This window comes from Rattus norvegicus, chromosome X (genome assembly GCF_021556685.1).
Source record: "Rattus norvegicus strain SHRSP/BbbUtx chromosome X, alternate assembly SHRSP_T2T, whole genome shotgun sequence".
Taxonomy (NCBI): domain Eukaryota; kingdom Metazoa; phylum Chordata; class Mammalia; order Rodentia; family Muridae; genus Rattus; species Rattus norvegicus.
Genome location: NC_141554.1, coordinates 2,165,332 through 2,175,569, shown reverse-complemented (window position 1 = coordinate 2,175,569; position 10,238 = coordinate 2,165,332).

Genomic DNA, 10,238 nt, shown 5'->3' with positions numbered 1-10,238 from the left:
TTGTCACCTGAGTTTTTGATCTTAGCCATTCTGACTGGTGTGAGGTGGAACCTCAGGAGTGTTTTTATTTTTATTTCCTTGATGACTAAGGATGTTGAGCATTTCTTGACATACTTCTCAGCTATTTGTTATTCCTTAGTTGAGAATTCTCTGTTTAGCTCTGTACCCCATTTTTCATAGGATTGTATGGCTCTCTGGTGTCTAACTTCTTGAGTTCTTTGTATATTTTCGATATTAGCTCTGTATCAGGTGTAGGATTGAAAAAGATCTTTTCCCAATCATTTGGTTGCTGTTTTGTCCTAATAACAGTGTCCTTTGACTTACAGAAGCTTTATAGTTTTATGAAGTCTCGTTTCTGATTCTTGATCTTACAGTACAAACCAGTGGTATTTGGTTCAGGAAAATTTTCCCAGTGCCCATGTGATCAAGACTCTTCTCTACTTTTTCTTCTATAAGTTTCAGTTTATTGGGTTTGATGTAGAGGTCTTTGATCCACTCATACTTAAGCTTTGTATAGGGCAATAAAAATGAATCGATTTGCATACTTCTACATGCTGCCCTCCACTTGTTGAAAATCCTATCGTTTTTCATTGGATGGTTTTAGCCTCTTTATTAAATATCATGTGACCATTTATGTGTGTGTTTGTGTTGGTGTCTTCAATTCTATTCCACTTATCAACATTCCCAGGAATCTGTACAAATACAACTTTTTTGTCATTGTTCTTTGCTTTTTAATCACTATTGCCCTGTAATACTGCTTGAGGTAAGGAATGGTGATTCCCCCAGAAGTTCTTTTATTGTTGAGTACAGCATATGTATGTTGTGCCATCACTTGTATTAAATTCTTAAAAGTCTTTAATCTTTCTTTATTTCTTGCTTGACAAGTTATCTTTGAGTAGAGCACTGTTCAAGTTACAGTTATGTGTGGGCTCACTGATGTTTTTGTGGATATTTAAGACCAGCCTTAGTTTGTCACGGTTTGATAGGATGCATGGACTTATTTCAGTCTTCTTCGATCTGTTGAGTCCTGTTTTGTGAGTTGATATATGATCAATTTTGGAGAAAATACTATGAGATGCTGGGAAGAATATATTATTTTGTTTTAGGATTAAATATTCTATAAATATCTGTAATGTCCATTTTGTTCACAACTTCTGTTAGTTTGTCTAGATCTTGGTTTAATTTTTGTTTCCATGATCAGTCCATTGATGAGATTGTGGTGTTGAAATCTCCCACTATTATTATGTGAGGAGCAAATGGGTGCTTTGAGCTTTAGTAAGGTATCTTTTAGGAATGGAGGTGCCCATGTATATGGAGCATACATATTTAGGATTGACAGTTACTATTGGTGGGATAATCTTTTGATAAATATGAAATTTCCTTCCTCACCTGTTTCGAAAACTTTTGGTTGATAGTCGATTATATTCCATAGTAGAATGGCAAATCCAGCTTCCTTCTATCAGACCATTTGCTTCAAAATTTGTTTTCTAGCCTAATACTCTCAGGTAGTGTCTGTCTTTGTCTCTGAGTTGTGTTTTCTACATTCAACAAAATACTGGGTCCTCTTTATGTATCCATTCATTTAGTCTATGTCTTTCTATTGGGGAATTCACTCCATTTTGTTAAAAGATATTAAGGAATAGTGATTGTTGCTTCTGTCATTTTTGTTGTTAGAGGAAGAGTCATGTTTGTGTGTCTCTTTTCTTTTGGTTTCATTGCAAGATTAGTTTGTTGCTTTTTCTAGGATGTAGTTTCCCTCCTTGTGTTAGAGTTTTCTACCTATTATTTTTCGTTGGGCTGGATTTGTAGAAAGATACTGTATAAATTTCGTTCTGTCATGGAATATCTTCGTAATTCCATATGTGTTAATTGAGAATTTTCCTGGCTATAGTAGACTGGAATGGCTTTTGTGTTCTTTTATGGTCTAGAGTATTCCAGGATCTTCTGACTTTCATAGTATCTGGTGAGAAACCTTGTGTAATTCTCATAGGTCTGACTTTATATGTTACTTGACTTTGTCCCTTATTGCCTTTAAACTTCTTTCTTTATTTTGTGCATTTGGTGTTTTGACTATCATGTGATGTGAGGAATTTCTTTTCTGGTAAAATCTATTTACAGCTCTGTTGGCTTCTGGCATGTTTTTCGGCATCTCTGTCTTTAGGTTGGGGAAGATTTCTTCAATAATTTTTTGAAGATATTTACTGGCCCTTTAAGTTGGGAGTTTTCACTCTCTTTTATACTTCTAATTGTAACATTTGATCTTCTCATTGTGTCTTTGAGTCCAAATGACAGGTAACTTGGAGCATAAAAGTTGGTTTTATCTCTGCTTTCAAGTGTGTAGGCACCCTTACCAACTGGTTTTCAGCTCTCAGCACAGCCAGAAAACAAAAAAGTCCTTCAGCTGAATTCTCCTAGGTCCCTGTGTAAATATTGTGTACCTACTTCAAATGATAATCTCTGAAAGCCTATTTTATCCAAAATAGTTTTGTTGCATGTGTGTGTGTGTGTGTGTGTGTGTGTGTGTGTGTGTGTGTGACACATGTCCAGCAGACTCTGAATGGCCATTCCTTCAGTCTCCTATGAACAATCTCTCCCTACCCCTCTTATGGATATTTTATTTACCCTTTTAAGGGAGGAGTGAATAATCTGCATTTTGGTCCTCCTTCTTGAGTATCATGTGGTCTGTGCATTGGATCATAGGTAACTTGAGCATTTGCACTGATATCCAATTAAAAATGAGTGCATACTTTGTTTTTCTGTTATTGGGTAACCACCCTCAGGATGATATTTTTTTAGGTTCATCCATTTGCCTATGAATTTCATGAACTCATTATTTTTGATAAATGAGTACTAATCCATTGTGTAAATATAGGCCATTTTCTGTATCCATTCTTCTGATGAAGGACATCTGGGTTAATTCCAGCTTCTGGATATTATGAATAAGGCTGCTATGAACATAGTGTAACATGTGTCTTTGTTCTATGTTGGAGCATCTTTTGGGTATAAGCTCAGGGGAGGTATAGCTGGGTCTTCAGCAACTGCAATGACCAATTTTTGAGGAAACTCAGGACTGATTTTCAGGGAGGTTGTACCAGTTTGCAATCCCAACAACAATGGAGGAGTGTTTCTCTTTCACCATATCCTTGCCAGCATCTGCTGTCACCTGAGTTTTTGATCTTAGCAATTCTGACTGATGTGAGGTGGAAACTCAGGGTTGTTTTGATTTGCATTTCCTTTATGACTAAGTAGGTTATACATAACACAAATCGTTCTAAGAAATGATGTTACCCTAACTGTTGGTCTGTATATAGCTCTGTGCCAATTGAACAACTTCTATCTCCTTCTTCAAAGTTCAAGTCCAAGGATATCCTATACCCAGTATTGCTTCTGGAAGTGAGTAATTAGCTCACAATTTCTGTAGGAAATTTAGACCAGGGTATCACAGGGGCCTCAACCGCTGAGTTGAGTTTCTTTGTTTGGATCCCAGTTGAATGACTCAGGTGACACTCTTGGAAGAAATCTCCACACATCAGGGTCACAGTCCATGATGAAATGTATAAGTTGCTCAAACTGGTTAGGATTTCAAATAGATGATGCTGTGGCTTAACAATATTATAGGGTAAAAATTGAAAGACCATTCAATATGATCAAGGCTTGGAGAGAAACATTTTCAATAGACTAACTCTAATTGCAAATTACCAGATTTCATTGTAAAGACAATGTATACAAGAAAAAAAAAACACATCCTGTTTGACTGATGCAAGGGAAAACAAGAATGCAGTTTAATAAGAGTAAAGAATATGCAGTCAGCTAGGTCATTTTGACTCTCATTTTCTAGAAGAGAGTTGTGTGCTCTCCCACAAAACTTTTCAGGACAAGAGGTAGAAACCAGAGACAGATGCATGTGGGAAAAGATGGAGAAATATTTGCACATACTCAATGTACAAAGAAAATAGCTAATGCGGAATGACAAGTGGTGCAAGGATGTAGAAAATCTAATGACTGCTCCATGAGACAGGGAGTAGAAGCTATAGCCACTTTGGAATCATAACAGTGTAGAAGGTTAATAGAAATCAATATTGCAAACAGTTTTACTTGATTTTTGTGCTTTATCAATTTCTTCAACACATATAATCCAATTGATCCATACATAACGTTTTCATGTGGTTGAAGAATTCCAGAAGTTTACTTATAACAGTCGAATCTGGAAAGAACCATGATTTACCTCATCTCCATATCATGAATAAATACAGAAAGTGTGCTATATGTAAACAATGGATCATTATTAGGTATTAAATATGAGGCACCAAGAATCTGTAGACAACATGATGGATCATGAAAATAGTGAAGTAACAGAAATTGAAAAGGATATGGGATGGACTTAGTGATAGTAAATGTTAGCCCTACTAACAGAATACCCATTATACAAATCTTTTATAATATGAAATACAACATGTGAAAGGTAAATCCAGATACTGGAATTCCTCTTAAAGGGAGCCTATATAGACATGGAATGCATCCTGGAAAGAATCTAGCTAGATAAAATGATGGATAAATCTGGGAGTTGCACCAATTAAAAGAGGGAAGAATTATTCAGAGAAACTTGGAGTAAATAACACTAAGCCTCAGTCCCCTTCTATGGTCTTCTTGGCAATCCTCCAGGATTATCCCTTCATAAGAGTCATGCAAGTGTATCCCAGAAACTTACTGTGATGGTAGTAATTGCTACCTATGAGCATGGAGCCCAGATCAGTCAACTAGAGTCTTTGGGTGTAGCTTAGACATGGAAGCTCAGGTTGCTTGTCATGTTGTTCACACCCTCACCTTCTTTTTTACCTCTTTCTCCAATCTAAAAAATTCAATTCTCAGTTCAGTGGAGCTGAGACTTAAGGAAAGGTGAATCCTGTGTCCACAGGACAGATCAGCATCCGGATCCAGAGCACTCCTTCATCTTCTTGTCTATTCCTGGCTGTCAATATGTGCTCACATTGGGTTCCTAATACGTCTTCCTCCGTCATTCTCTGCCATCCCTGCCCTGAAAGATGGAAACACTCAGCATTTGACAGCTGACAGCCACAAAGGAAGAGATTGTGGAATGACTTAAGGATCTGGAGGGATTTGGAACCCACTATGAAGAACAACAGTATCAATTAAGCTTACCCTTCAGAGGTTCAGGAAATTTTCCACCTTCTAGTATATGTTACCAGTCCAAGACATTCTGCTACATAGATACCAGAGCATTGGGAAGACAACTTTCTCAATCCATATCTGGGAAGGGCAGCTGGTCCTTTGGAGCTGTCATATCAAAAGAAGGGGGATGTTATAGGGAAAAGTCGAAGTGGGGCACCATATTTGAAAAATGAGGATCGGAATAGCTTAGGGAATTTCTGAAAGAAAAACCAGTTTGGGAATGACATTTGAAATGTAAACAAATAAATATATTATTTTATACATATAATGAACATCTATATCACATTTATGTTTACAACAGAGTATTCACATAGTCTCTTAAGGTTATATATTTCATTTTCTGTACTATAGATGTTGAGAGTTGAAATCCATAATTTTCGTGAGTTTCTTACTATTGAAAATCACATAGATACACCCAATCAATGTTTTATCTCCTGTCCTTATAGCTATATCTTTAGTTCCCACTGCAAAAAATATGTTTTATTTCTGTTGCATTGGGATTCCTTCATGCCTCAAATGTTTCCCAACTTAACTGTACATCTCTATATTCCCTCCATTGTCATCCTCTTCCCTCTTTCTTCACGTTTGACATTCCTGTTCTTGACAGTGTTCCTCTGCAATCCATAAGTTCATTTGTACGTCCCAAAGTGAGGACAGTCTGGACCGCATCCCTTGAATTTACACTAAACTAATCAAACCGAAATAGTGTGGAGAATTAACATTCAGATTAAGTGAATGTCTCCCATTTTTTCTTGATCTGGATTATCTCATCTATGTTGACATTTCACCAGATCATTCATTGTCTTGGTAATTACATGCTTTCCTTTTTCAATCTGTAAAAGACCCACATTTTTCTTTTATGCATTCATTTGTAAAGGAACAACTTGAATATTTCTTAATTATTCAAGGGTCTCTATACTAGTATGAATCAAAATTTGGATATATTTTCCTGAGTTATATCTTTAGGCGCATCCATTTCCGGATTCCTGAAGAAACATCATACTGATTTCAAAAAGGTGCTGTAGAAGTTTGCATTCCAACCAGGAGAATAGTAATGTTCCCCTCTCCCCATAACACAGCAAACATAAGTTGACTCATGTGTTATAAAACTAAAATTTGAAAGGGAGGAAAAAATTCTCAGAATAATTTTGTTTTGCATTTCTGTATTGTATAAGGATGATAAATATTTCACTTTCGATTCTTAGTCACTTGAGTTTCTTCACTTTTGAATATTTTGTTTAGATATGTAGCCTAATTTAATTTAGTTTCTTGATATATAGTGTTTTAGTTTTTCTAATATTATTTATAGAAGTACTGCTTTAAACATGTACATGGAAATAATGCTTACTATTTTTGAAAATAGCCACTTTAAAATCATTAAGATCAAATTACATAATGCTTCATTAAACTCACAGAATTGGCAGATCTGTTTTAACCAACTGGAAATCATAAGGTCGCTTCATGAAATATCCCATATAATAAAACATTTTCTACATACATTATACTGAGGAATATAGTTTATATATTTTACTCTTTGAGAATTTCCACCAATGAATGTTGATAATTTTCCATTTATTTTCCACATCACTCTATTTCTTTGAATCCTTCCTGTGTATATCTTCTACATTAAAGTACTGTTTAATAACTCTATGATAAACCCTTACAAATAATTTTCAATCCTCCAACTGAAGATACTAACTGTCCATAGTATGTCAGATAGGTATAGCAGTTTTCAGGCCTTTTCCCTGCATTCTTCCCTGTTGACTGGTTTGAAGCTGTGCAGGAAACAACAGCGCAAGTGTGACATGAGGGGCAATACTTCTTGTATCCAGAAGACACACTTTATGTCAGATCCCTCCTACAATTTTCTACACCTAAAGTCTCTTTTTTCACCTTGTTTCAGAATGGCTTTTGGCCTTGTGGAAGGTGTATAACATGTATATCCAACTCATCATGGCTGAAATCAGTAAAATGTAGACAACTATATAATGAATGAAAGGGGTCACTCTGGAAAGTATTAAGAAGATCGTCATAACCTCTGGCCATGTTAGGTAATGAAAGTTGCTGAATTAATAAAATGATAGAGAATATAGGAAACATGGAGAAAACACAGATTATTTAGATTTACAGTCCCAAATCTAGAATATTTTTTAAAGTATCTGTGATTTACTGTGGGGAGCTGGCGTAGTGGCAATCCCAAGATGGATTCCGGGACTGCTGCCACGTCTCACGAATAGCACCTGAAATTAAGCACATGCCCCATTGTGAGAACTCGCAGTGCGCACCATAACATTATATGACGTGGACCTATGAACAGAGGTTACACAGACTGGTGAGGTGGTTGAGGGAGGATATAAGGGAGTGGCCTCGGGGCTGGATGGAGGCATTGTTCCTGCTTGCAGACAAAAGGGTTCCTGAATAAACTGCTTTGAGAAGAACGTGTGGTGTTGCTCCTTCTGCTGGTCGGGGTTGGAAGTGAGAGTATATAATAGATGTATTGGGGTATAGAATATTAAATCAGCTCACTTTGCATAATTAAAACAGCTCTATACTAAATAATTACATAGAATCAGGTATTTAATTTCTCCCACCTCAAATATCATAGATTCACATGTATTCAGTTGAAAAGAAATGAATATACATTTAAATAGCATTTAAAGTTTTTAGGACTATTTCATAAAGTAGACAAAAGGATTTAATACATTAAAATTCTATTTTGAATCTGGCATTATCTAACAATGATAGAGAAAATAAGGAGAGAGAGGAGACAGGGGGACAATCTGGCAAAAGGGAAGGTAATGAGAGGGAGAAAGAGGCATGGACCACTGACACAAAGAGAGGAAGAGGAGTATTTACACACTTATTTAAACCTATACACACATATTCTCAATAAAATACTTGTGAACAGATTCAAGTCAACATTAAAAATAATCTTCTACCAGATAAGCTTTCTTCAAATCCCAGACATACAAGAGAGAAAAATTTAAAGCAGGTCCACTACAAGCAGCAAGAAATAGACAAGAATATACAATTGCTCACAACTATGTATTACAGTATTTGGAATTTTAGCTGGAGTGAATAGACAACCGAAGAAGATCCAGGGGAATACAAATGAAAAATTAAGAAATCAAAATGTTCTCGTTTATAGATGTCATGACACCATTTTAAAAACTCTAAAATGTATCAGTCTCTTAAGACTGAAAAATACGGTCATAAAAGCAGAATATCATACGAACACACAAAAATTCCTTAGCCTTCCTTTATGCCAATCCAAACCATACTTTGAGGAAATATGGGTCAAATTCCCTCACAATAATCTGAATATATAAAATAAAATATTGTGGATGAAAATATTAAAAATGCAAAGACCACTATGAATTAGCTAGACGTGATCCTGAATAGAGACAATTGTTCTTTAAAAAGTTTAAGTTTTCTAAAGCTGAAAATATATTCACAATTCAAAGTGAAAACTCTAAAACACGTTATCGTTTCTGTTTTCCACTAAACCATGGGAGAGAAACATAGGAAGTATTCCACTTGAAACACTCTTAAAATATATAACAAAATACCCTGAATTCCGCATAGATATAAAGCATACTATGAGAAGACATGCGAAGTAACCAATGATCCATCCAGAAAACATATAAGAACATTCCAGCTGATGTTCTGAAGGACTCCAAAGACTTGAATAAATCAAACTTTTATAGTTTTAAGAATAAATAGATAGTATAATAATGTCACTTTGATTAATTAAATAAAGGAAGGCTAAGGAATTTTGTGTGTTCGTATGATATTCTGATTTTTTATGATCGTATTTTTTCAGTCTTAAGAGACTGATACATTTTTAGAGTTTTTTAAAATGGTGTCATGACATCTGCAAACGAGAACATTTTGATTTCTTAATTTTTCATTTGTATTCCCTGGATCATCTTCGGTTGTCATATTCCTCTAGCTAAAATTCCAAATACTGTAATACATAGTTGTGAAACCAGTGTATATTCTTGTCTTCTTGCTGCTTGTAGTGGACCTGTTTTAACTTTTTCTCTTGTATGTCTGGGATTTGAAGAAAGCTTCTCTGGTAGAAGATTATTATTAGAAATAAAATCTCCTCTTCTGGAGATTGCAGATTAGCCTCAGGAAATGGTTTTTGGCTGGCAGCACCATTGACAAAACAGTGTTTTGGTGGAGAGGATTTTCCCATCAAAAACCTTAGCTTTTTACCACAGAGGCTAGGTCCAAAATACAAATGATAGTCAGTCAACAGTTTGCCATATCTTGTTATCCAAAGAAAAGGAACAGTTGATTTAGTCATGATTCGGTGATGACTCTAATTCATTTCAGAATCATAGATATTGCCAGCATATATAAAACCAAAAGACCCATTGTCAAACAGCAGTATTCTCCGCATTGTCTACAGTCACCATAGTAATACCAGTGGTGAGCTCTATAGTATGGTTTGTTTCTGTTTCCTGTTTTTGCAGCTTATAAACCTTGTTTCTTTGACCCACAGAGAAGTTTCAAATAAAATAATGAAAAAAATTTGAATTGAAAGCTGGTCGCTTGTAGTTGTAGTTAAAAATGAGGACCTCAAGCAATTCCTTCACTTGGTCCTCTCTTTTAGATTGGGTTGATTCGCTTTTGCTTTTGCTTTTAGTTTCATTTTGGTGATTTTTTTTTTGTTTTATTATGTTTTCTTTTTCTTTTTTGTTCTTTTCTACATGCAGAGATCAAGAAGTGGTCAGAAGAATTTCAAGTACAAATTCAGATGGCTGGAAAGAGCCCAGTCTCTAATATGTCCACATTGTTTGCTGTACTAGGGATTTTTCTCTGCCTTTCATATTGCCCATTTCCACTTTTGATCCTTTTATCCTGGCATAATTAATACTACATGATATTATACCTATTTTTGAATACCTGAAATTCTAACTCCTCTATCTCCCACACAAAACCAGAGACATGGATTGAGTCTTGTTTGGTCACGTTTTGATTCTTAGATCGGGAATCTTCCTGCAAACACTGAAGGTCCTGTTCCCAAATTGATTCTCTAT